This window comes from Lissotriton helveticus, chromosome 8 (genome assembly GCF_964261635.1).
Source record: "Lissotriton helveticus chromosome 8, aLisHel1.1, whole genome shotgun sequence".
Classification (NCBI taxonomy): domain Eukaryota; kingdom Metazoa; phylum Chordata; class Amphibia; order Caudata; family Salamandridae; genus Lissotriton; species Lissotriton helveticus.
This window is the reverse complement of record NC_136069.1, coordinates 550,620,727-550,646,357: the sequence shown is the minus strand read 5'-3', so window position 1 is coordinate 550,646,357 and position 25,631 is coordinate 550,620,727. Positions and strand designations below refer to the sequence as shown.

The 25,631-nt window shown below is 43.4% G+C and overlaps 1 long non-coding RNA gene across 1 annotated transcript in view; it reads right to left on the bottom strand.

Moving 5' to 3' along the window:
* LOC144771709 (uncharacterized) overlaps nucleotides 1-24,000 on the bottom strand; it is a 69,767-nt gene extending 45,767 nt beyond the window's left edge. The window contains exons 1-3 of the long non-coding RNA XR_013599438.1: nucleotides 23,945-24,000; nucleotides 6,081-6,166; nucleotides 5,714-5,809 (exon numbers count right to left, since the gene is read on the bottom strand). This is a non-coding gene — a long non-coding RNA (uncharacterized LOC144771709). The remainder of the gene's footprint in view (nucleotides 1-5,713; nucleotides 5,810-6,080; nucleotides 6,167-23,944) is intronic.
* Between the last annotated feature and the right edge of the window lie 1,631 nt (nucleotides 24,001-25,631).

The following is a 25,631-nucleotide window of genomic DNA, read 5'->3' as shown; positions in this document are numbered from 1 at the left end:
GTCCAGTCTGCAGTGCGGTGTCCGAGTGTGTTCGCTGGTCCAGGGTGGGGGGCGGCCCGGACTGTCCGTGCTCAGATTTTAGCCCCGGCCTACACTCCACTCCCTGGTGTACCAGTCAATTTCTTGCGAGCCAGGGCTGCACAAGATGGCGGCCGGGCCCAGGGCGCCATCTTAAAACACCCCCAACCCAGATCATGACCATCCGGACCCGCCAGTCGCACGACCCCGTACCCATCTTACCCCAGCCACACGACCCTGTACCAGACGCAATACCTCAGAGCCGCCTGTCTCATGACCCTCCATTCCCGCCCTACCCCTGGCCACACGACCCTGTACACGATGAAATCCTCCAGAGCCTCCAGCCACACGACCCTCCGTACCCGCCCTACCCCAGAGCAGACAGTCACATGGCCTTCAGTACCCACCCTACCCAGTAACACTACCTGTCAGTCATACCACCCTCCGTTCCAGCCCTAACCCGGTCCCACGACTCTCTGTACCACCAAACACCCCAGAGTCGCTAGTCACACAGCGTTTCATCACCACCCAACCAAATCTCAGTACAGCAAAGACAGAGGCAGTGGCATTGTAAATCAATCCCCACCCCCATTCACCCCCTTCCCCACCCGCTACAAATTTAGCAGCTAAATCAATAGACTAAATCCAATGGTGACCATAACTGGTAAACCTGGAAATGTGTCAGAATGCTATTCTACCTCAGGTGGGGCATAACAAGAAGAAATAACTTTATTTCTCCTTGTTACTTCCTTTTTCTAATTGTGCTGCATTCTGCAGCACACATAGAAAAAGTAATATACCTAAGGGGATTCTTTTTGGGCAGAAGGCGTTTCTTCCTGCACAAAAATTATCCTGCTCACAACGCAGGCACTCTAGTACCATGATACAAGGGTGCCTGCATTGTTGCTAGGCAGCATATTGCGTGCCAACCTGGGAAATGCCAGGAATGCACTGTATGTTGTAAGAATGGTGCATTCCTGCCCTTTTTCTTTCACGCAACGCAATCCAGCAAGGAGACTTGCTGCGCTGTGTGATTATTTGTTAATAATGCCCCTCAATTTTAACATGCCCTACTTTTAAATACAATACACCATGCCTTGTGGGCACAAAGCCTACATTGGGATGGCTTATTATTATCTGGAAGGGAGCTTTTTGACTTATCAAAAGGGTTTATTTGGCACGTCAGATTGCACTTTTTATACTGCTACAATCAAGCTACTCTTGTAGGCTTCAAGCCATGTTTGCACTACCAGTATAGCTGATCACACAATAGGTGGAGCAGTCCATTAGTGGCATTTAGCTTCAAGGCCCAGAGTACATATTTTACCATATGCTAGGAACTTTTAAGTAAATTAAATATACCAAAGGAATGTTTAATTTGACCATGCTGAGAAGGGAGCACAGTCACGTATTACTTGTTAACAGGAGTAAAGCGCACAGAGTCCTAAAGCCAGCAGCAAAATACAGTCCATCAAGTTAAAGCAAATGTACTGACCTAAGTTTTGGGTGTGATGCCGTCTTTTTTAACAGATAAATCTGAACCCTAACAAAAAAATCTGTGGATGGATGGATATACAGACAAGCGTTGGTGAATACTAGATATACACACACTGTCATCATGGATTGTTTTTTCAACTCCGAACAAAAGAGGTACAGTCCAGATGTATGGATTACCTGTTTCTATGAGATTAGAAGAATTACTGTATTGCCTAAGGAGGAGGAAAGATTCTTGACATTGAAGTTACAGTAGTTCCTGTTCTCACAGAGGATGTTACAGTCAGCACAGATAATCACACGTCTACATTATATTTGAAAACATCTTCCTTGTGGAATAGAATTGGCGAAAAGAATTCTATTTTTCTTGTAGAGAAATTAGGTCTATGCAAACGCAATCCCCCATTACCTAGAAGTGAATGTAGATAGGATAAAAACCATAGCAAAATATACTGACCGGCAGAGGAGTTATATACTGTAGTATGTGAAAATGATTGAGACTTTCAAGGAGCCCGTCAAAAGGATCTCAATTTAAGATATGCTCTAGTAGAAGCAATTAATGTAGAGAATTGAAAAGAAAAATGCGAAAAAACTGTTGGTGTTAACTACACCTTTAATGAAAAAAAAATCTACATTTAAGTGAAATATGTATGGCATGGGTTCATCTAGGAAAATAGAAAACAGAAAAATATATACTAAACAGTTTTTTATGGCAAGGCATTTCTGCTCAGACCAAGCAGTATGGTGAAGTATGTGTTGTACGTCAATGTTATAAGGGAGAACAAGTGCCAAAACACTTCTTCAACCCTTTCTCATCATAAGAACCCCATTCCAAAGAGTAGTGATGGATTTCAAACCACATTTACTTCTTTTCACAAGTAGACATACATATTTGCTTGTTGTAACTGACTATGGACCTGATTTATGAATGTGTTTCAAAAATTGTGCACCATTTTTGCAAAATTAGATTCCAACTTGTAGTTGATTGCAATCCAACCTACTTTATCAATATTCATGAGGTAGGTCACAAATGGATGGCATCAGAGAGACTGGGGACTGCTGGGGTCTGCATGTCTGTGATTGCATTTTAGATTCAGGCAAATTTTTCTCTTTAAATATAGCCCATTCTCTTTAAAGTAAACTGGACCGCATTTAAAAAGCAACGCTTTATTTTGTTTGAAGTAGAGTTGGCAGTGGTCCCATGGTCCGTTGCATACTCCCCAATACATTTTTGGGATGTTCTCAAAGTAGAAGGGTTTTCAAATAGACACCTTACCATTTGTAAATGAATTGCCACCATCTTTAAGGGCTCAGTAAAATTTAAAGGTTTTGCAATAAGTTCAGTTGCAAAGTTAATACATAATGAATTAACAAATGACATTTTAGAATGGACATCCCAAAACCTGTCCCTTACAAATAGCGATTTTTTTATGGGTTCCTAAACCCATTTTGAGATTTTGTAACCTGTTACTGAATTGCAAAATGGGGCTAATACATAACAATAGGCCTTTCTGTGGTTCCAGACCCTGAGATTTTGTCAATCAAAGGTTTGCATCCTCAGATAGCTTTGTACATCAGGCCACATGTTGCTTGATGTCCAGAAGCTATTCCGTTATGTAGCATGAAAACTCTGCAAGTGGCATAGGCCACCATTCAAGGGTAAATTTCTGTATTGGAATATCAGTGGTTCAAGGGACCATAATTGTATCTAAACACATGACTTATATTTTTACTCAGCTAGAAGTAAAACAGATAAGAACTTCAGACTATCATCCTTTAACAGATGGGCCACAATTAATGTATATTTAGAGTATTAATAACATCTTAAAAAGATAACACAAAAAGATGTACATAATGGGGCTGGATGATAACTTTAGTCTTATTTGCTTTTCATGGTTATACAGAGAGCTTGACAAGGCTTATTCCATTGAGCTCTAGTTTTGAAGGAAGCCTCAAGCCTTACTTTATATGCCAGAGGACCATTGAAAATTCAGAACAATGTGTGGATGCCCTTATTAAAGTAGATCAGTCAATTAAAGGATAGTTTCCGGAATATCTAGAAGCTAAAGAAAGAAAATATGGTAAGTCTCAGCAAAACCAACAAGTTCGCTTTAGTTATAGTAGTAAATTGAGAGACTTTCAACTTGATGATTGTGTGCTACTTGTGGTGCCAATAAGCTTGATCAGATAATAAAAAGCAAGTTGTAGATTGCTCTAGAAATGGGAAAGAGCCCCTCTTCTATGGGAGGAATGATTGAACTTGGAGGTTGGCCTTCGTTCCCTGAGGAAATAAGATATCTCTGGTTGAGATTTTTAAATTATTCACAAGCAGCTTTAGGACCACAGTTCAATGAATGCCAACACAATGAAATACAGGACTACTTGAGAACCTGCTAATTCACAATTAGAACACACATTGCAAATTATTCTAGTCATGTTATGCACAAGTGTTGCTGCTGTTTAGAATGGCAGAAAGTTAGTGGCATAGGGGGAATGGAATGGAGTAGAGTGTTGTTGAATTGAGTGGAGTGGACATTCTAAAACAAATAAAACCAGAAAATAGAAAGCAAGAATATGTGAATTAAATACTGTAGTAACGTAGTCCACGCTGGTAGATGTTGATTAAGCAGGTTTAATCAAGTTACACAGAGCAGAGTAGATCCAATACAGCAGCCCCACCAGGAGCAGTCTGCTAGTTGCTGAGCCCTTCCACCAACTGTTCCCACTCATACCCAGTCACTCAAGCATTCCACTCATGGCCCACACACCAACATTCCACACAGAACATTCACACTGGCTGAGCAGCTAGGAACAATATAACATAGAACATAATAACACAACATGAAGATACTACATTAGCTCCTTCCTATAAAATAGAAGAAGAATGAAACTAAACTTTAAAAACTATAAACAATGTACACAGGAGTAAATGATCCATAACCCAGGGATGAACAATAGAAACCACACCACAAGAGAGAAAAGAACTACACAAGAAGAAAAGATACATACAAAATACCCATCCTCCTCCTTCAATAAATAAAGTAATTTACCAACACAATATGAATACTCCCCATGTAAGGAGAAAGACTATGAAAAAATGTGGAAAAAAGGACTGAGACCCAAATTCCTGCCCCTAAATAAGGGACCAAAACAACCAAAACCCCATTGAATAGTAGTGAAAAACACCACTACCACAAAACAAACGTGCGGTACGTGGTGGCACACAAGGTAAAAAATCTTGCAACAAGTGGCCAAAAATGTCCACTCATGGCCCACACACCAACATTCCACACAGAACATTCACACTGGCTGAGCAGCTAGGAACAATATGACATAGAACATAATAACACAACATGAAGATACTACATTAGCTCCTTCCTATAAAATAGAAGAAGAATGAAACTAAACTTTAAAAACTATAAACAACAATGTACACAGAAGTAAATGATCCATAACCCAAGGATGTACAATAGAAACCACACAGAATATTCACACTGGCTGAGCAGCTAGGAACAAGATTACAGATAATAACACAACATGAAGATCCTACACATACCACAAAGACAATGGTAAGCAATGGGTGGAATACATTCCCAGGGAAGCTTTCAGAAAGTCCCCAAGATGTCTTTTCACAACCAGACAGCACACTTCACCTAAAAAGGGGTTGCCATGCAACAGGTGCCCATCCCTGAAAATAAATGAGCCCAAAGATCATTCCAAGCATTTATTGGTACTATTGAAAATGAGTTGCCTGGCTTGGTCACCATAGCTGCAAGAAAGCTATGTCTTTCAAAATTACCAATATAGACAATACGACTGCTCATCCATTTAAGACTTTAATAAATAGGATTTGTTAGAATCCCATTATAAGCTGTTCACATTACACCAAGCCCTTTCATACTTAACAGATGCTTAAGAATTCAGACTGGGAGCTATCCAGACCATTACTGGAATGAATTAGAGACAGTCATACACTGTACCCATAAAAAACTAAATATTCCACTTTTGAGGATTAATTTTGAACTGCTAAATGGTGCCATTGACACATTACAATTATATTTGGGATAGACCCATCCATCTAACTAGTTATCTTGCAAAACAAGTTACCACTAAATAATAATAAGATGATTTTTAGCCTTTTAAATATTTACACTGAAATACTAGACACATAGCAGGTAAAGAACAAACAATGTGGACTTACTTTCATAATATCTTATGTCTTTGCACAGCCAGTGAAAACATGGGAAAATGGAATATCATGGAGAGGACTTGATTATCGACAGCAAGATTGTTGAACCTACCAGAGAATAATGTAGATCATTGCACATCATAGAAATGGTAACAAATCAGAGGACATATCAGGAGGATAGAGAATGCCTGCTCAGTGATGTGTGACACCAGAGGGAGGAGAAAACCACAGAGAAACACCATGAAAGTGTTTGGACAAAAAGGATACTCTGCATAGAGCTGTGTGGAGAGAAGAAGAACTACAGTGCCAGTTTAACTGAGGGAGAGTTAACCACTGCCAAACTAGATGAAAATGTTGAGTGCTGTAGATGTCATCTCACCGTGCGAGCCATGTTCCATCTTCCCTTGTTGTTTCCTGAGGGGCAGACTAGAAACGCTGTGTAGTACCTTTATGGACCCATGCGTACTATGGGTAAATAAACAGGGCCAAATGAAGAAAAAGGCTTTGTATTTTCTTAATAGAAAAGTAATTTGTCTGACCCTAAGCGAACAGAGGGACAATGCATAGCGAAAATTGGCAGAAAATAATAGCCTATTATAAATACAAGAAATTGTTCTAAAATCAGGCCACCTTGTTTTCCAGACTGTATTATATGAAAGAGATTAGAAAAGACTATATCATAGATATATAGACTGTTTCGGTAGATGAGGAAAAAAACATGAAAAATGTTACATAGTCTTTGTCCTTTAAATAATGCCTTTATAGACAAAAGACTGAGCTACAGTACAGAAAAGATCAATAACTTTAAATAAGAATAACTGATTGTTAGTCCTGGCATCCTTGGCGTGGTTTTTTCCCTGTATTTTTGCCTCTGTCTCCTGTATTTTAGCTGTTAGCTGATTTTCGTTTCAGCTGGTGTAAATGCTTTGTGCACTTTGCCACGGCAAAACAGTGCCACAGTGCCAGTGCTCGCTCTGTAAATTGTGAATATGGATTGGTGTTTGCATGATTGGGTTGTTTGACTTACTATTAAGCTCCTGTTGCAGTACACTGTGTGTGCACAGGGCCTGTAAGTCAACTGATGATAGTGGGCCTGCAGTCCTGATTGTGCCACCCAACATGCAGCCAAAGAGGTCTCAGAACTGCCACTGCAGTGTCTGCGTGCAGTCTCTGCTGCCATGTTGACCTGGCAAGTGCCCCTACTTGCAAGGCCCAACCTTCCCTTTTCGTACATGTGATTCACCCCTAAGGTAAGCCCACGGTACCCCTAGGAGCAGGGTGCACTGTATGTGAAAGGAAGGACATGTACTGATGTATTTTTTTATAACCTCATATTGCGAGGAGAAAGTGAATAATAAGGTGTTCGGGGGAAGTTGACGGTCTGTTCAAGTTGTATACCTTCACTGCCCCGGAATTCTGTTGAAAATCCTGGGGGGAGTTTCCCAGCTCTTTCTCAAGACCTGTCAAAATTCTCCTCTTTACCTTTATCCAACACATTAATTCCAACGTTCTGAGATGAGCTAGCCCTAGAGCTACTCGGCAGAGATCCAGTCCTGCCAGGAAATTATTGTCTCCGCTTTAATCATTGGTAGACAAGCAAAAAAAAACAACAAAAAAAAACTGGCCAAAGCACAATAAAGAAGGTCTAAATAGTCACTTAGGAGTAAAAAGAATTTACCCATATCTCCCAGTACTGTATTCTTTTTGTACTATTCCCTTTCCTATCCAACCTACATATCCTAATTACGGAGTTTAACCAGTCCTCATATGACGGGGGTGTCGGTTTTATCCAGTTTATACAGATCTCCCTATGTGCCAGTAATATCAGTACAAACATTAAATTTTCCTGGGGTTTACTTAATCTAATGGTATTTGAAGCGATCCCAAAAATAATTAGAGATGTACTTACAGTTATTGGGGTTCTCATTAGAGCCGAGAGTGTCTTACCAATCTCTTGCCAAAAATGCGCAAGTGCCGGGCAGTGGTGGAACATATGGGTATCATCTGCCTTTTCTTCGCTACATTTACTGCAAGATTTTATTGATGCGCCTTTGAAACTTGATAACCTCTTTGGAGTCCAGTATGCTCTATGTATTGAGAACAGATGATTTCTTTTTAGAGCAGCGGGTCCTACACACTCCCAGCATAGTTCCGAAGATTTTTTCCAGATCATATTTAAATTAATCTCTTCGTTGGTAAACTCTCTTCTCCATATTTTTTCAGATATAGATTGATCTTCTCCAGCTTCAATTAATGCCCAATACCATTTTGATATTTCTTTTGTTATTATGGATTCCTTTGTCATTTCCTTTTCAAAGTTTCCTGGATCTGTTGTTTCTTTCGGAATGGTATTCGCCCAGCTCTTTAGTTGATAATATTTGAACTTCGACACTTTCCCTTCTGTTATTGTGTGTAGGTGTTCCCATGATATTAATTCATTTTCACATAGAAGTTGTCCCCATTTTTTCGAAACCCAGTTGTCTAAGTACACTGGATAATGCATCTTTGAGGCATTCTGGTGTTCCAGGTGAGTCCCAAATTGGGGCCATATTGCTATAGTATGGGATCCTCAAAATACTTTGACCGCCTTAGCTAGCAGCTTCAATTTTACTTTCTTGAAAAATTTGGGATGGCCAAATTTGAAAAGGAAATAGTCTTCTCCATTAGTAATATGTTGAAGGAAATTTGGGAAATTACCGTGCTTCATTAGCAACGTTCTAAAGTTTTTAAACTGAAAAGCCCTGCAATATTCAATAATGTCAGGACTTGCAATGCCCCCTTGGTTCTTCCTTCTACTGAGTTTGTTTCACGCAATTCTTGTGCTTTTCTCCGACCAAATAAAGCTGGACAATTCTCCTTGTATTTTCTTTAGGGCAGCTTTATTAAACTCCAACGGAATCGTGTTAAAAAGATATGTGAATTTGGGGATGATGGTCATTTTGACTGCGTTTGATTTACCCAAAAAATTTAGTGGTAGACCAGACCATGTTTTAAGAAGTCTTCTCATTTCTTTTACTACTAAATTTAAATTTAATTGGGGAATTTTATTCAGATCTTCAGTTAGCGTGATCCCTAAGTATCTTATTTTTTCCTTTGAGAAAGCAGGTTTTGTCGTACTGTTCCAACTCATTGCCTCTGTCTTATTAATATTTATCAGATAGCCTGAGACCCTGCCAAAGTCATTCATTACTTCTTTAATTGCTGATTCTGAGTTATTGTAGTTGTCTGTGAACACCATAAGGTCATCTGCATATAATGCCACTTTCTTTTCCCAATTTTTATATTTAAAAGGTGTTATTTGGATATGATTTCTAATTGAGCAAGCTAAGGGTTCAATATATAAATTGAAAAGTATTGGGGACAAGGGGCAGCCTTGCCTCGTACCCCACTGGATAGTGATATTGCTTGTCAAAGACCCGTTCACTATTATTTTTGCTCTAGGGTTTGTATAGACTTCCTTCACCATATGACCAAAATTACATCCCAGGTAATTTTTCTCTATGATATTGTTTAAGAATCGCCAATTTACTCGATCAAAGGCTTTTGCTGCGTCATAGGTGATGATCGTGAGGGGTGACTGTTCTGATATGGCTACGTCGATTGTCGCTAGTAATTCATGTGTTATTTCTTGAATTTTTCTGCCCTTTATAAAACCCTTCAGATCCTGATCAATCAGATTCGGCATTAGCTTTGATAGTGTTTTCGCTATTATGTTCATAAACAGTTTATAGTCGCAATTAAGTAAAGATATTGGTCTGTAGGAGTCACAAATTTTTGGGTTTTCCCCGGTTTTAATATAAGACTTATTGTGGCGTCGTTCCATGAATCAGGGATTTTTTCATGCTCCACGTAAATCTTATTCATGACTTTTGCAAGATGATCAATTAAAGGCTCTTTTAAAACTATATAAAATTCATTGGGTAGGGCGTCCGGTCCTGCCGCTTTACCCTTCTTTAGGCTACCTATGGCAGCTCTAACTTCCTCGGATGTTATATCACTATTTAAGAAAACGACTTCCTCTTCCGTTAGTTTTGGCATTGTTATTCCTTCTAGATATTCCTTAATGATCTCAGTTGTTGGATTTGTATCCTCTTTGTGTATTGTTGAAAAGAAATCTGCAAATTCTTGTCTTATTGCGGAGTCATCTTCACATAAGACTGATTGATCTTTGGTATACACGGATAATATAGTATTCCTTGTCTGGTCTGTTTTCAACTTCCAGGCTAACATTTTCCCGCAGCCTTCCCCATATTCATGTTTAGCCAATTTACTGTTCTCCCATTTCTCTTGTACTATATTCTCCAAGTAATCTGTTAAGGTCTCTTTTAACTTACATACCCTCTCAGATAGTTTTTCTTTAGAAATTGGTGATGGGCTGGCTCCCAGTTGTGTTTCTGTTTCCTTAATTTCTGTCTCCAGATTTTTTATGTCGGTTTTCCTTCGCTTATTTTTATGTGCACCTAAACTAAGTAAATGTCCTCTTTGTATGTGTCCCATTTAATTCTCTCGGAGGTTTCTTCACCATTGTCTGCAAAGTAATTAGTTGTTGATTTTAACAGTTGATCCACACTTTCATCCGTTGTTAGAATTGATCGATCCAGAGTCCATCTAGTTGGAGTTAAACTTTGTATTAGTGAGAGTTTTAATTGGACAGCCGAATGATCTGATAAGTGAGCTGGTTGATGTACAATACTTTTAACCTGATCACGAAGTGAGTTGCTTATTAAAAAGAAATCTATCCTAGATTTATGTCCTAATTTTTTATTGTGGAAAGTAAACGGGTATGCTTTTTCACCTTTTTGTATCCACATATCGTCCATGTTTAGATCTCTCTTAAATATTCCCAACCATTCCCTCATCTTTGGTGAATTCCTTTGTTTAGAGGGAGGTTGCCTCTCTATGGTCGGATCTAATATTATACTATAATCTCCTCCTAAGATTATTGGGACTGTGGATGTTATTAATTCTGAATATAATTTCTTAAGTGTCGCCGGGTCGTCAATGTTTGGGCCATAATAACCTACTATCATAAGTGTCGAGCCTTCTATTCTAATTTTGGCCATTGCCCATCTTCCCTTTCTATCAACCTCTTCTGATTCCAGTTTAGCATTCAGAGATTTTTTTATAATAATTGCCACTCCTTTTATATTGCAATCTTGTGATGTATGAATGCTTGAGCCAATCCAATGTAAGTTTTTCACAATTTGAGACCACTCTGATTTTATTAAATGAGTTTCTTGAAGGATAATTATCTCACTTTCTACCTCTTTTAGGTACTCCAAGATTCTTCTTCTTCTCTTGGGAGATCTAAGACCGTTGACATTCCATGAGAGTATTTTTGTCATCTTTTCTTTCGCCATTCCGTTTTAGAGAAAAAATTGGAGTAATAAAAAAAAAATGAAAAGAAAAATGTTTACCAAATTTGAGGTTATTTTTTTGTTTTTTTTCCCTATTTTGCTCCCCACCCACTTATGGTTATATCTTACATGTTTACTGTACAGTGCAGGCAAAACGTCCCACCCTGAGGAAGCCTCCCTTCTTCTTTTTTCAGGTGGTATTTTCCCACCCTTTTCGTGCTCCGCGACGCCAGCCATTCTATTGCATATTAAGTGGTTGTTATGCCTTCACATTCCCCTTTCATTTTAAATTTGTTTGGCTTTTTAGATCAGTTTCATGTTTTGCTGCCAAAGAGTTGGTTAAGTTTCTCCTGCTATTTCATTAGACTTGATTCATCTTGTCGATTTCAATTTGGTCTTTTATCTGCTGGATGAGGTTTTCTACCTCTTTCGGCTCTCTTAGATTGTGCATTTTGTTTCTCCACATTATTCTTAAAGCAGCTGGAAATTTCAGTTGGACATTTGCTCCCAGACTTTTTAATTCTTGCATGTGTTGCCCCAGCTCCCACTGTCTATCTTGCATAGCCTTGCATATATCAGACCTGACGCGAAATGACCAATTGTCTTTATTAAAAGATCCGCTTTTTAGTCCCTCATTGAGTAATCTTTCCTTCAGGGAATAAGTCCTGAAATTTATTAGTATTTTCCTTGGGGCTTTTCAGTCTTTACTTTTCCTGAAGGGATCCCTATGTACTCGCTGAATGTCCGTTGATAACTCACAGTCCTTTGCCCATGGAAAGAACTCCTCTAGCAAAGATATAACATATGATTTTATATCTGACCCTTCCAAATTTTCAGGAATATTCAATAGTCTGAGGTTATTGCGTCTTCCTTGATTCTCCAAGGATTCAAGTTTTTCTTTGATGGCCCTCTCACTGTCTTTTATCTGTCGTATCTCTCTTTGGTTTGCATCTACTTTTTTTATTAAAGAGCCAGTCTCATTTTCCACAGCCGTTACTCGTACTCCTAGATCGTTCAGTTTCTGATCGAGGTTTTCGACTACTTCTTGAATTTTAGATTGATTCCCTTCCGATATTGAGAATTTCTCTCTCATTTCCCCCAATATTTTGTCCATCATTTTGTCCAAGCATGCCCCCATTATTTCTTCCATCTTACTTACACCCATCTGATCCGTATCCTGCTCCGAGTCTTGCTCCCCTGGCCGTAATTCTTGCCGGTCTACATCCTTTTCTTTTTCAACTTGTTGCCTCTCTGCTCCCCCTTGATGTTCTTGTGGGGTTATATCCGCTTCAGGTTCAGCTTCATTCTCTTTGCCTGTGAGTTGTGTCATTGAATTACTCATTATTGTTATTAATATTGGCTGGTGTAGTGTCTGTAGTGATTCAACTGAGGATTGGTAGGCTTTTTGTTGTATACCTTCTTCTTCTTCCTCTTCTTCTTCTGTGCTTTCCTCCAAGTACTCTAGAGCAGGTATCTCTTCTTCTTCGTTCTCACCAGTAAGTTCTTTGTCCTTGCCTCCAACTTCGCCTGGGGTTGACGTAGATGTAAGTGTTGAAGTATTCTCAGCTACAGTCCCCGCCACGGGTTGTCCACCTCGTATCTGCAGTACCTGTTGCACTTTAAAATATGATCTTAGGGACGGAGTAATTTTAACTTTTTGCCTACTGGTTTTCGTTTTTGAAACTCTGCCTTTAATACTTTCTGATAGTTCGTCCAGTCGCGGTAAGTTTCTTTTCTTTGTACTTCTTGGAGTGATATTCTTTTTCTTCTGGATTAACGATGTATTTTGTTTAGGTAGATTCCGGCTTCTTAGGGAGTAGACTGATCTTCCAGTTACCTCTTCTTTTTTGTCTAATGAAACTGGGAATATTGTTTTGTCGACCTGTGTTTTTTTTGACCTAGTGGTGTAAGTAAATGCAGGGGTAAAACCTTCTCTGATATTTTTTGCCTCCAGGACAGCACCGTCCTCTCCTGCTGGAATATCTTCTTTGGCGTTCTGGCAATGCTCTTTTTTTTTCTCCCCCTGTGAGATATTATACGGTAGTTTAAGTTCAGTTAAATTTTTGTCCTCAGGAACAACCCAATTTCTTTTTCTAATCATCCAGTACCAGTCATTTAATATTTGTAAGTCTTTATAGTGTTCCTGATTTTTGTTCGGTTTTACACTTATTTTCACGTTTAGAAAGCACTGGAGATTAGCTTTTTTCGCTTTATTATATTTGCGATCGTTTGTGTTGTCACTTTGTTTTTCTTCGTGGCAGCGTGTTTCCTTGCAGCCTCCGAGAACAGCGCCGCTGACCCCGCTGACTCTGTTCCCTCTCCCCCGGAAGAGGAACGTGATTCCTCCAAGCGCCCTTCTGCAACACTGGGCGGCGTTTCTCGCTCTCACCCAGAGCTCCGCCACCGCTGCTTGAACGCAGCGCTCTATCCGCTCCAGCATGCGGTCCTACGCTGACTACAACCCCTGGCGCCCTGACAGGCGCCCGCCGAGCACCGCAGCAACACCGCCTATCGCCGTGCAACGCTGCAGCCAACTCGCCTTTCCTTGACCACTGCGCCTCGGTGAGTTTGTGTTCCTCGTTCACTCTCTCTTCTCTTTCCAACAGCTAGACTCCCTTTTACGTGCTGCTGAGGCGAGTTACTTCGGGGGAGAGGGAGAGTGCTTCTACTGGGGGATTACTTCAGTTGTTTTTAAATCTGTAGACTATCGGATAACGGTAACGTAGCCCTCACCTTGACCAGATCATTACTGGCTGAGATCACCCATTTGCTTCCTCTGGGGAAACGCTGGCATCAGCTTGATTGCTGGCGTTTCAGGAGCTCGCGACCGAGCGTCTTAGTCGGCCGCCATCTTCCTCGATGTATGTGAAATGTCCTGGTAGTGAAATACAGTGTATTCATTTTTCACTATTGGAAGGCTATCTGTACAATAGCATAGAATGGGAGTTTATTTATAACATCTTATAATTACAAAGTCCCATTGGGACAAGATTGAACAATGGAGGTTAGCATGCCTGAAGTAAGAATATAAAAATGCATCTGTTAGTAAAGATGATTTTTATATTGTGAGTTGAAAATACCACTTTCAGAAAGTGGGTATTTTCTTGCTTAGCCATCCTGTGTGCCTATGCTGGTTTGTGGATTTACTGTCTGGCTTTGGAGTGACAGGGGCTGGGGATGCGCATTCACTGTAGACAGCCACTGGGGTTTTGAGGTGTGTCATGCCTTTCCTGGATGAGTCAGGGCTGGCCTAAATAGATCTGGGCTGCATTTAGAGTAGCGGGATGAGATTTCCTTGCACCTGCATTGGCCTGGTCTGACTTACACAATGCTGTCTCCACCTTGTGCCGGGAAGTTGGACCAGAGAGGACAGAACTGTTTTTGACTGAGCACAGAGCCTCTCTGCCACCAGAGAACAAAGAGAAATGGAATATAAATATTGGGCCCCAGACCCCAGAACTTTAGATTACTTCTGGACTCAAGAGAACCTCTGCCAATGAGAAGAGCTGGGAAAGCTGAAGGAGAAGTACTGCCCATTTGCTGTGTGCTGTCTGGGGTTAGCCTGCAGTGACTGTCTCTGTCACGGAGAGGATAAAGAAGTTGCTCTGTGCTGTGTATCCTGCTTGAAGATCTCCAAGGGCTTGAAGTAGAGCTTGCCACCTGTTCTGAAGTCACAGGGACACAAAGACTTTACTACCAGCTCCACTGAACTCCTTTACTGGGAGTTCCGACCTTCCAAGAGGTGTGTGTTGTTGTGTTGGGCCTCTAGAGGTTGTTCTTGCTGTTTGGAGCTGTAAAAGAGACGCAACTAAGAGAAGCGCAATGCATCCACACCTGTTTCAGACATATTGCCACTGTGCCGCTGAAGGAACCTTCCCAGTGCCTGCCTGAGACTGGAGAAATCGCCCCTCACAGAATCCTGTGCCCCCATCTCTGAAGTCCTAGATCACCACACCAATTCTGATGCAGGCCATGCTGTACATCTTCAAGAACCAATGCATCGTTGGGTCCACAGTGGGATATACCAATGCAGTGCCGTTGTCCCCACTGCCGCATCAAGAACTAAAACATCCCAGAAAGAGCAAAAAGAGAGAACAACTTTAGAGTGCAATAAAGATTATCACAAACTAAGATCAAACTGTCCATGGTAAAAGTAGATGTTAATGAGGTGGACACAGGCCTGGGGGAAAATGCCTCTTGATATCCAGCACTTTGCTTGGCCCATGTAGGCTTAGAGGGCGGTGGTTCTTGTTTATTCTTACTCTGGTCTTGGTATTCGCTTCTCCTTGCACCAGTCTCAGTTGGCCCACAGGAACAAGGGTACTGTTGTGCAGGGGCCACATGCAAGTACCCTCCCATGCGCCTCCTACATTGACCCCTGGGGGCCTTGGTCATCCCTTTGGGTTCAGGGACCTTCAGGATTGAGGCAATTGCCTCTAAATGTTTTTATATCTGTGGGATATTGATTTTGCTTTACTTTACCTCCATACTCTGATGTGTCCTCTTTTCAGTGTCCGCTGTAAGGCAAAATACTATTCTTGCCTACTCATTGCAGGTCCCATGGCCTCTTTGGCCTCTTGAAGGGCCCTCTGTGTAAGAAGAAGTTAGGGGGCCACTGTCTGATGATAGTACTCACCCACAGGCCCATTCCTCAGGGGTAAACCCTTCTCTGGAAGGATCCCCACAGCAGGTCCATTCTTCTACTGTCCCTTAGAGGGTTTAAGTGGGGCAGCACAATTGGCCCTGGAAAGGTGAATCCATGGAGTGTCATCCAGGCTAAGCCCAGGGTGCTACTTAACCCAGAGAGGGGTCAAGTCATCTTCAGTATCCTGCAAAACCCATCATATTTCTCCCCTTCGCTCTCCTGTGCAGAGTTTTTAAGTGCAAGCAGAAGGATCCAGACAGTAGTCACCTCTGTCCGTTCTTGAGATGACACAACATCATTCCACCCTTACTCCAACCCTCCTGGAAAGCATTTTGTGACATACCAAAATGGTGATTATAAGTGGTCTTTTGAAAGACCTTCTGTGAGAGACTAAACCATGCCCCTACCTGCATCAGATGCCTAGTCCCTTCCCTCCAAAAAGAGAGTAGCCCTCCTATTGACTCCAGAGGTCTGACTGTCAAACCTTTTACTGTGGGGATAAGCCATCTCCGGTCATGTGAACAATGAAAAATGCTCTGTAAGTGGGAGACCTGCACACCTCTCTAGTTAATTGTAATCAAACGTTAAAACAAGTTTAAACAAATAAGGGAGCAACCCTACTGGGGGTTTTGCCCAAACCCCAATGTGGAAACTGCACTGTCGAGGCCTGGAAACATCCAGGTCTGCAAGGTGCTCAGCCCAATGACCCTAGGGTTTCATTAACTATACCAAAATATTAAATTCTATTTGCTCTACAAAAAATGTATATTGAATATTTAATGTAGCAAAGTAATCATTCTAATTCCAAACTAACCTTAATATCAGTCACAATTGACTAAACAAAATTGTAAACAAAAAATGTGCTTAACAACATTCAAAGCATGTTGGAAACATAATCACATGTTATAATCATGTTTTCACAAATTATCAAATCTCTCAACATAAAAGCCCAATGCATTTCGGGTTTGAATAAACCCTTCTTCAGGGGTTAATGTACGATTTCATGTTTCATATAAGTTTCCTTGACTTTTAGTTCCGTAGCTGGACACTACAATATAAACAGTAGAGAAAATTGCTTACTATCTTAATGCTAAAAGTTTGTATATTTACATTCATTGTATATCTATAATTTGCACACATTTAATAAAAGGAAACAAAAGGGAGAAACGAAAGATAAGGAATAGTACTAGGGAGCCTGTCCCGTGATTTGTGTGTTGCCAATAGTTCTCAGTGCATCCCCGTGAATGTTAAGAGAAAAGCAATTTCAGACGTAAGCACGAGATAACTAAATGCGGTGCATCCCAATGAATGTTAAGAGGTAATCGCTTGCCAGACGTGAGCACAAGATAACCACAGCCCCCTTCATCTGTGATGCGTGCCGTGTCATGTGAGAAAACCTGCTTTACTTCTCAAATGTAGTTACTACGCCAGTGACTAATGAACTCTCTGAGTCTACAAAAAACGGTACATAAGTTCAGTCACAGTGGCGTAACGAAACTTGAGGGGGCCCCCCTGCAAACTTCATGGAGGGGGCCCCCCATTCTCCGTGCCAGTCTAGAGCTCTCAGGCCAGCGACCCGCCATACTGCAGGGGGTGCGGGGCGATTGTTACGCCATTGTCACCAATACAGCCGTTGTAAGTAACACTGGATGGTGGAGTTAGAGGTTGGGCTTAGTCTGCCAGCAGGCTATCATAGGAGGGGTCCATTCATTACAGGGTCCCTGCCATCAGTGGGCCGGGGAAGTTTGCCCAATTTTAGGTGGGTTTCCTGATGCAAACTCCAGTCATGATATACAACACCGGGCCCACTCATCGCTCAGTTTTGGAAAAAGTGCATCCACTGCTCCTTCTCGTTTCCGACAATGCAGTATTTCAAAAGCAGATGTAACTACAAAGAGCACATTTTGATAATACATTTTTATTAGTAGACAATAGCAATCTTAAGAGGCATTGCATAGGTTCATACACACTGTGACCCCAATTCCATCACAGTCTCTCTCTCTCTCTCTCGCTCAGTCAGTCAGTCTCTCTCTTTCAGTCTCTCTCTCTCTCTGTCAGTCAGTCTCTCTCTTTCAGTCAGTTAGTCTCTCTCTCTCAGTCAGTCAGTATATCTCTCTCTGTCATTCAGTCTCTCTCTGTCAGTCTGTCCGTCAGTCGGTCTCTCTCTCTCTCTCTGTCAGTCTCTCTATCTCTCTCTTTCTGTCAGTCTTTCAGTCAGTCAGTCTTTCTCTCTCAGTCAGTCAGTCTATCTCTCTCTGTCATTCAGTCTCTCTCAGTCAGTCAGTCTCTGTCAGTCAGTCAGTCTGTCAGTCAGTCCGTCTCTCTCTCTCTCTGTCAGTCTGTCAGTCAGTCGGTCTCTCTCTCTCTCTGTCAGTCTCTCTCAGTCAGTCCCGCTCTCTGTCAGTCTCTCTGTCAGTTTCTCTCTCTCTAAGTCTCTCTCCCTGTCAGTCCCTCTGTCTGTCAGTCTCTCTCGCAGTCTCTCTCTCTCTCTCTCTCTGTCAGTATCGCTATCTCTCTCTTTCTGTCAGTCTCTCTCAGTGAGTCAGTCTCTCTCTCAGTCAGTCTCTCTGTCTGTCAGTCTCTCTTTTAGTCTCTCTCTCTCAGTCAGTCAGTCTCTCTCTCCCTCTGTCAGCCTCTCTCAGTTAGGCATTTTCTCTCTCGCAGTCAGCCAGTCTCTCTCAGTCAGTCTCTCTCTCCCTTAGTCAGTGACTCTCTCTGTCAGTCTCTCTCTGTGTCAGTCAGTCTCTCTGTCAGTCAGTCTCTCTCTGTGAGTTTCTCTCAGTCAGTCTCTCTCAGTCAGTCAGTCTCTCTCTCTGTCAGTCAGTCTCTCTTTCTCTGTCAGTCTCTGTCTCTCTCTCTGTCAGTCTCTGTCAGTCAATCTCTCTCAGTCAGTCTCTCTCTCTCTCTCTCTGCCAGTCTCTCTCTCAGCCAGTAAGTCTTCCAGTCTCTCTCTCTCTTAGTCTCTCTCTCTGTCAGTCAGTCTCGCTCTCTCCCAGTCAGTCTCTCTCTCTCCCAGTCAGTCAGTCTCTCTCAGTCAGTCAATCTCTCTCAGTCAGTCAGTCTCTCTCGCAGTCAATCAGTCTATCTCTCTCAGTCAGTCAGTCTCTGCCTCTCTCTCTGTCTCTCTCTCTGTCAGTCAGTATCTCTCTACCTCAGTCAGTCTCTCTCTCTGCCAGTCAGTCTCACTCTCAATCAGTCTCTCTCTCTCTGTTAGTCAGTCAGTCACTCTCTTAGACAGCCAGTCTCGCTCTCTCTCTCTCTGTCAGTTTCTCAGCCAGTCAGTCTCTCAGTCAGTCAGTATTCAGTCTCTGAGTCAGTCAGTCAGTCTCTACTCTCTCTCCACTCTCTCTCTCCATTCTCTCTCTCAACTCTGTCCACTCCATCTCCACTGTCTATCCACTCTCTCTCCACTGTCTCTCTCTCCACTTTCTCTCTTTCTACTCTCTCTCCACTCTCTCTCCACTATCTCCCTCCCCTGTCTTCCTCCACTCTCTCTACTCTCTTTCCACTCTCTCTCCACTCTCTCCACCCTCTCTCCCTTCACACTCACTCTCTCTCTAATTTCTATCCCCTCTCTTTCTCTCCACTCTCTCTCTCCACTCTCTCACTCTCTCTCTCCACTCTCTCACTCCACTCTCTCACTCTCTCACTCTCTCTCTCACTCTCTGTCTCACTCTCTCTCCACCCTCTCTCCACCCTCTATCTACTCTCTCTCCACCCTCTTTCTACTCTCTCTCCACTCTCTCTCCACTCTCTCTCTGCACTGTCTCCTCCACTGTTTCCCTCCACTGTCTCCCTCCACTCTCTCCCTCCACTCTCTCCCTTCACTCTCCCTCCACTCTCTCCCCACTCTCTATCCACTCTCTCTCCTCTCTCTCACTCCACTCTCTCTCTCCCCACTCTCTCTCTCTATCTCTCCACTGTCTCCTCCACTGTCTCCCTCCACTCTCTCTCCACTCTCTCTCCACTCTCTCTCTCCTCTCTCTACTCTCTCTCTCTCCTCTCTCTCCCCTCTCTCTCTCTCTCTCCTCTCTCTCTCTCTCTCCACTCTCTCTCCCCTCTCTCCACTCTCTCTCCCCTCTCTCTCTCTCTATCCACTCTCTCTTCTCTCTCTCTCTCTACTCTCTCTCTCTCTCTCTCTCTCTCCACTCTCTCTCTTTATCTCTATCTCTCTCTCTCCACTATCTCTCTCCACTCTCTCTCTCCACTCTCCACTCTCTCTCTCTCCACTCTCTCTCTCTCCACTTTCTCTCTCTCCACTCTCTCTCCTCTGTCTAGCTCCACTCTCTCTCCTCTCTCTCTCACTCTCTCTCTCCACTCTCTCTCTCCACTCTCTCTCCACTCTCTCTCTCCACTCTCTCTCTCTCCACTCTCTCTCTCTGTCTCCACTCTCTATCCACTGTCTAGCTCCACTTTCTCTCCACTCTCTCTCTCAACTCTCTCTATCTCTACTGTCTCTCCACTCTCTCTCTCCACACTCTCTCTCTCTACTCTCTCTCCACTCTCTCTCTACTCTCTCTCCACTGTCTTTCTCTCCACTCTCTCTCCACTGTCTCCCTCCACTCTTTCTACTCTCTCTCCACTCCCTCGCTCACTCTCTCCACTGTCTCCATGCTCTCTCCACTCTCTCTCTCCACTCTCTCTCTCCACTCTCTCTCTCTCCACTCTCTCTCTCTCCACTCTCTCACTCTCTCTCCACTCTCCATCCACTGTCTAGCTCCACTTTCTCTCCACTCTCTCTCAACTCTCTCTCTCTACTCTCTCTCCACTCTCTCTCTCTCTACTCTCTCTCTCCACTCTCTCTCTACTCTCTCTCCACTGTCTTTCTCTCCTCTCTCTCTCCACTCTCTCTCCACTGTCTCCCTCCACTCTCTCTACTCTCTCTCCACTCTCTCGCTCACTCTCTCCACTGTCTCCACTCTCTCTCCACTCTCTCTCTCTCTTCACTCTATCTCTCTTTACTCTCTCCACGCTCTCTCTCCACTCTCTCTCTCCACCCTCTCTCTCTCCACTCTCTCTCTCCACTCTCTCTCTCTACTCTCTCTCTACTCTCTCTCCACTCTCTCTCTACTCTCTCTCCACTGTCTTTCTCTCCACTCTCTCTACTCTCTCTCCACTGTCTCTCTCTCTCTACTCTCTCTCCACTCTCTCTCCACTCTCTCTCCACTGCCTCACTCCACTCTCTCCACTCTCTCTCCACTCTCTCTCTCCACTCTCTCTCTCCACCCTCTCTCTCCACCCTCACTCTCTCTCCACTCTCTCTCTCTACTCTCGCTCTCTACTCTCTCTCTCTCCACTCTCTCTCCACTCTCTCTCTCTCCTCTCTCTCTCCACTCTCTCCCACTCTCTCTCACAAAGTAGTGTGCGCTCCATGGGCATCCGCAGAAATGTCCTGGGGGGCACATTTTTTACTTCATCTCCATCCCCCTTGCACCCTTCTCCCCTCTGCCTTGCAGCACCCTTCTCACCCTCCCCCTTGCACCCTTCTCACCCTTCCCCTTGCACCCTTCTCCCCTCCGCCTTGCACCCTTCTCCCCCTCCCCGTTGCACCATCCTCCCCTCTGCCTTGCACCCTTCTCCTCTCCACCTTGCACCCTTCTCCTCTCTGCCTTGCACCCTTCTCCCCTCTGCCTTGCACCCTTCTCCCCTCCGCCTTGCGCCCTTCTCCTCTCTGCCTTGCACCCTTCTCCTCTCTGCCTTGCGCCCTTCTCCTCTCTGCCTTGCGCCCTTCTCCTCCCTGCCTTGCAACCTTCTCGCCTATGCCTTGCACCCTTCTCCCCTCTGCCTTGCACCCTTCTCCCCTTCTCCCCTCTGCCTTGCACCCTTCTCCCCTCTGCCTTGCACCCTTCTCCCCTCTACCCTGCACCCTTCTCCCCTCTGCCTTGCACCCTTCTCCACCTCCGCCTTGCACCCTTTTCTACATTGCACCATTCTCCCCTCTGCCTTGCACCATTCTCCCCTCCGCCTTGCGCCCTTCTCCTCTCTGCCTTGCACCCTTCTCCTCTCTGCCTTGCGCCCTTCTCCTCTCTGCCTTGTGCCCTTCTCCTCCCTGCCTTGCAACCTTCTCCCCTCTGCCTTGCACCCTTCTCCCCTCTGCCTTGCACCCTTCTCCCCTCTGCTTTGCACCCTTCTCCCCTCTGCCTTGCACCCTTCTCCCCTCTGCCTTGCGCCCTTCTCCCCTCTGCCTTGCGCCCTTCTCCTCTCTGCCTTGCACCCTTCTCCTCTCTGCCTTGCACCCTTCTCCTCTCTGCCTTGCACCCTTCTCCCCTCTGCCTTACACCCTTCTCCCCTCTGCCTTACAACCTTCTCCCCCTCCGCCTGGACTCCAAAACGAAAGCTGATCACTTTCTTCAAACAAAATAATTTTGACCTAATAGACAAGCTTTTTATTTTTAGTAAATGCATGGCAGGTGCTCTACTATCAGTTTGCAGTTTTCATCCAGTATCCATATGTACTCTGGCTATACAAGGAAAGTGCCACCATCCCAAGCCAAGGATACACACTAAATACTAAGAACTACCAACAATATATCGCCCAAAAAAGGGTGGGCAGAGAGCACATCACCCTCACATGCATTCATGTTTTAATGAGGATGCTTTTCTCTCACAATAAAATTAATGTTTGTACAAATGCCATTTTGACACCTCTATGTGCTGTACATAACGATTGTCACTGAAACTGAGCTTACCGAACTCAGAGGGTAGGTTCACTTGGTACACCGAGAGAATAACAAATGACTTGGATGACTTAAACAGATGTCAGGGTGAGCGTGAAACTGACTACGATAAATCAAGCAATTAAAATTGTATTTTGTTTAAAAGAACCATGACTTGTCGGAAAACACAATTTCTATTATGTATAAAAGTTCTTAAAAATGTCACAGTGATTACAAATTATATTACACAGGCACGTATGTTGGAGAAAGGACCTACAGGCTGCCTGAACAGAGATACTCTTCCCTTATTTGCAGGCCCGTTATCGCATTACACCGAGACCCCTGTTTCACCTTTCAACAATAAAAATAAACTTACTAACTGTCTCGTTCCTTGTCCCAAACTTGGTGGCTGAGGAAGTGCTTCTGCATCTGGAGCGTTCTTTCTAATAATCACAATTTACCATGGGCCAACCTGTGAACAAGCACATAGCAGAACACTGCGTCTTCGCCACATGCCAGCATGCCAGCTCTCCACATTTACCGAGGCCCACTCAAGAGGGGTGTGCAAATCGCTTTCACTTTCGCATGTTAGACATGCGTAGTCGAGCCGGCTGAAATCATCCAGAAAAGGTAAGCATGCTTTTAAAATGCTGATGTGGAAACACAGAGCCAGCTTCAGCATTGTAATTGTGTCTTTAGATAACTTGTAGAGGGGAGGCAGGGAAGCAGTTTTTTTAAGGGGGCCACAATCACATTAAGAGGTCCCCAGCCCATGTAGGCCCCCAAACCCAGACAACCCCCCCCTCCTCCACCCCTCCCTCACAGCCCTGGTCTCCTCCCTTCTCAAAGGAATAGTGCCCTGAGGAGAATGCACTATCTTAGGGCCCCCACCCCCTCCTCTTTCCGGGCCTGGCTCGTGGCTTTGACTGAAGAGAAACAATGGAAGTTGATACTTTGTTTCTCTTCAGTCAAAGGTCAGCAGCGCGAGGAGCGAGGAGCAGGCTGCAGACAGCAGCAGCTGCTTTAGAGAGAGAGAGACACAGCTCTCTACCAGAGAGCTCAGCTGAGGGGCCCCCTTCATCTACTGGAGACTGGGGGGCCCCCCCGCACTGCGGGGCCTGCGGGGGTGTTTGTTACGCCCCTGTTCAGTCAGTGCCATCCCGGCTAATGATTCCGTCTCCCATTGCATTTGTCAAAAATAATAAGTCTTACCCACTCCATGTATGTTAATGCAGTCAGCACTGTTAACTCAGCCAGTAAACTCGTGCGATAAACTGAAAATCAATGGAATATGAATGTGTTATGCGTTTCTTCGTACCCTCTAAACTGCCCGTTACGTTTCCCATTACATGAATCAAAAATTAGTCAGTCTTACCCACTCCGTGTGTGTTAGTGGCGTAAGCCTACTGTGGCTCGGACTATCAACTCTTCCTATAAACACGACATGTTATACGTGTTTTCTTTCCTGCTACAACCACATTCGTTGAATTCGTCTGTGAGAACTAAGAAAATAAGTCTACGCGAGATTTATCTACTACAGCGCAATACAGAAAAGCGCCTATTGTGGACCCGTAACGCCGCGTACCTGTTGAGCTCCCCATGTTAGCGTCCAGCGTGCACCGACTTCCACCAAGTTACTACTTCCGGTGTAAACATCCGATCAATTCCTCAGCCACGTTCTTATGTGTCGTGGTTTCAATAAACTTTATTTGTCCAGCTCAGTGTAACACACATTGTGCCATGACTAAAGTAACAGTAGAAAACATGACTACAGGCCTACCTACCACTGTAGCCTGTCTGTGCAGTTATTAAATAAAAAAAATAACTTAACTTGACAGGCCTGCAAAATTCATTTTAATTAGTATTAAATTATCCCTAAGTATTTCTTAATGCCCAGTAAGTCAGGGTGCATGTTATTTAAAAGAGTGACGATTAAAAGTTTAATGTAAAACATGTTGTTATAGTGGCAAGCCAACAAATGGTATTTTTCCTGTAGCAGGTTTAGCTGTTTCATAGAAATGCACTGGGATATAATATTACAAGTAAAAAATGTTACCTCTGTCTAAGAACCAGTTACAAAGGTAATTCCCGGACTTTAAAAAATATTTATTATAAGCCCAAGTCAGTGGTAAAGTTGGGGTAACCCCTTAGCCCCAGTGGAGTGCTCACAAATGTGAATATTGTTCCTTGTGGCACCTCAGGAAGGGGAAGAGCACCACTAGCATCAAACAGAGTATGTAACTGCCAGGAGTGAGGTCGTTCCTGAGGACTCCTGCCATACATCTTACAAAAGGAGCAGTCTTCTGTGCGGGATAACTTCTTGTTCCTCAGACTAAAACCAGTATGTTAAGCCACATATAGCTCATTTCCCAACTGTCTGCCAAGTTGCACTACATTGACATTACTCCTCACTTCCCAATCAAATGAGAGACGTGTTACAGAGATGGCCATTGAAATACAAAAAGAAGCCCTTCTATGCATCCTGCATGCTAGAGCAGAGTGGGAAAGGGAACTGAACACTTCCATATCAGATAAAGAGTGGCAAAGCCACAGTGGACAAATAGTCTCACTTACCCAAATGGCTGACTCTGACTCATTCACTTCAAATTTCTGTACTGCATATATCACACCCCAATTAAACTGCACAGATGGGGACTATGGGCAAACTCCCAGTGTGCTAGATGTTCTGCTGAAGATGTGGACTTCATGGAAGTGGGCTGGACTTGTGACCAACTAGAGATAATTGCATAGGATATTCCAATGTATGTCTTCTTATCACTAAACAAAGGATGGCATACACTTGAGGTGGTACTGTGGCCCTGCCAACTGAAGAATGGTTACATGACTTATTATACTGCAATGAGCAGCTCAGAACCTCATACCACTGTCTCATGTGCACATCAACCCAAAGATATGTGGGACGCACTACGACATTACTTATGAAATCATAACAAAACTAATTTCCCAGACAGCTAGTAGAAGCACAGCAATGTTAAGTATCACCGGAATCAACAAAGTTGTCCACACATTGTTAATCCATTTTACTAAGATGTGCCCACTCAAAGAACAAAGGTGAACCCCTAGAATGCATACGACAACACCAACTTTTGACCCCCAACTAAGTGGGCTAGCTCTACCCAATAAACTTCTTCTTGTGTATTATGTACTCACCATCCATGTTAAAACAGAATTGGGAGCAGAGCATATGGGGGGAATCATTGAGACTCGACTTCCTATTGTTATTGATTGATTATTTCTCTTTTCTTTGGACA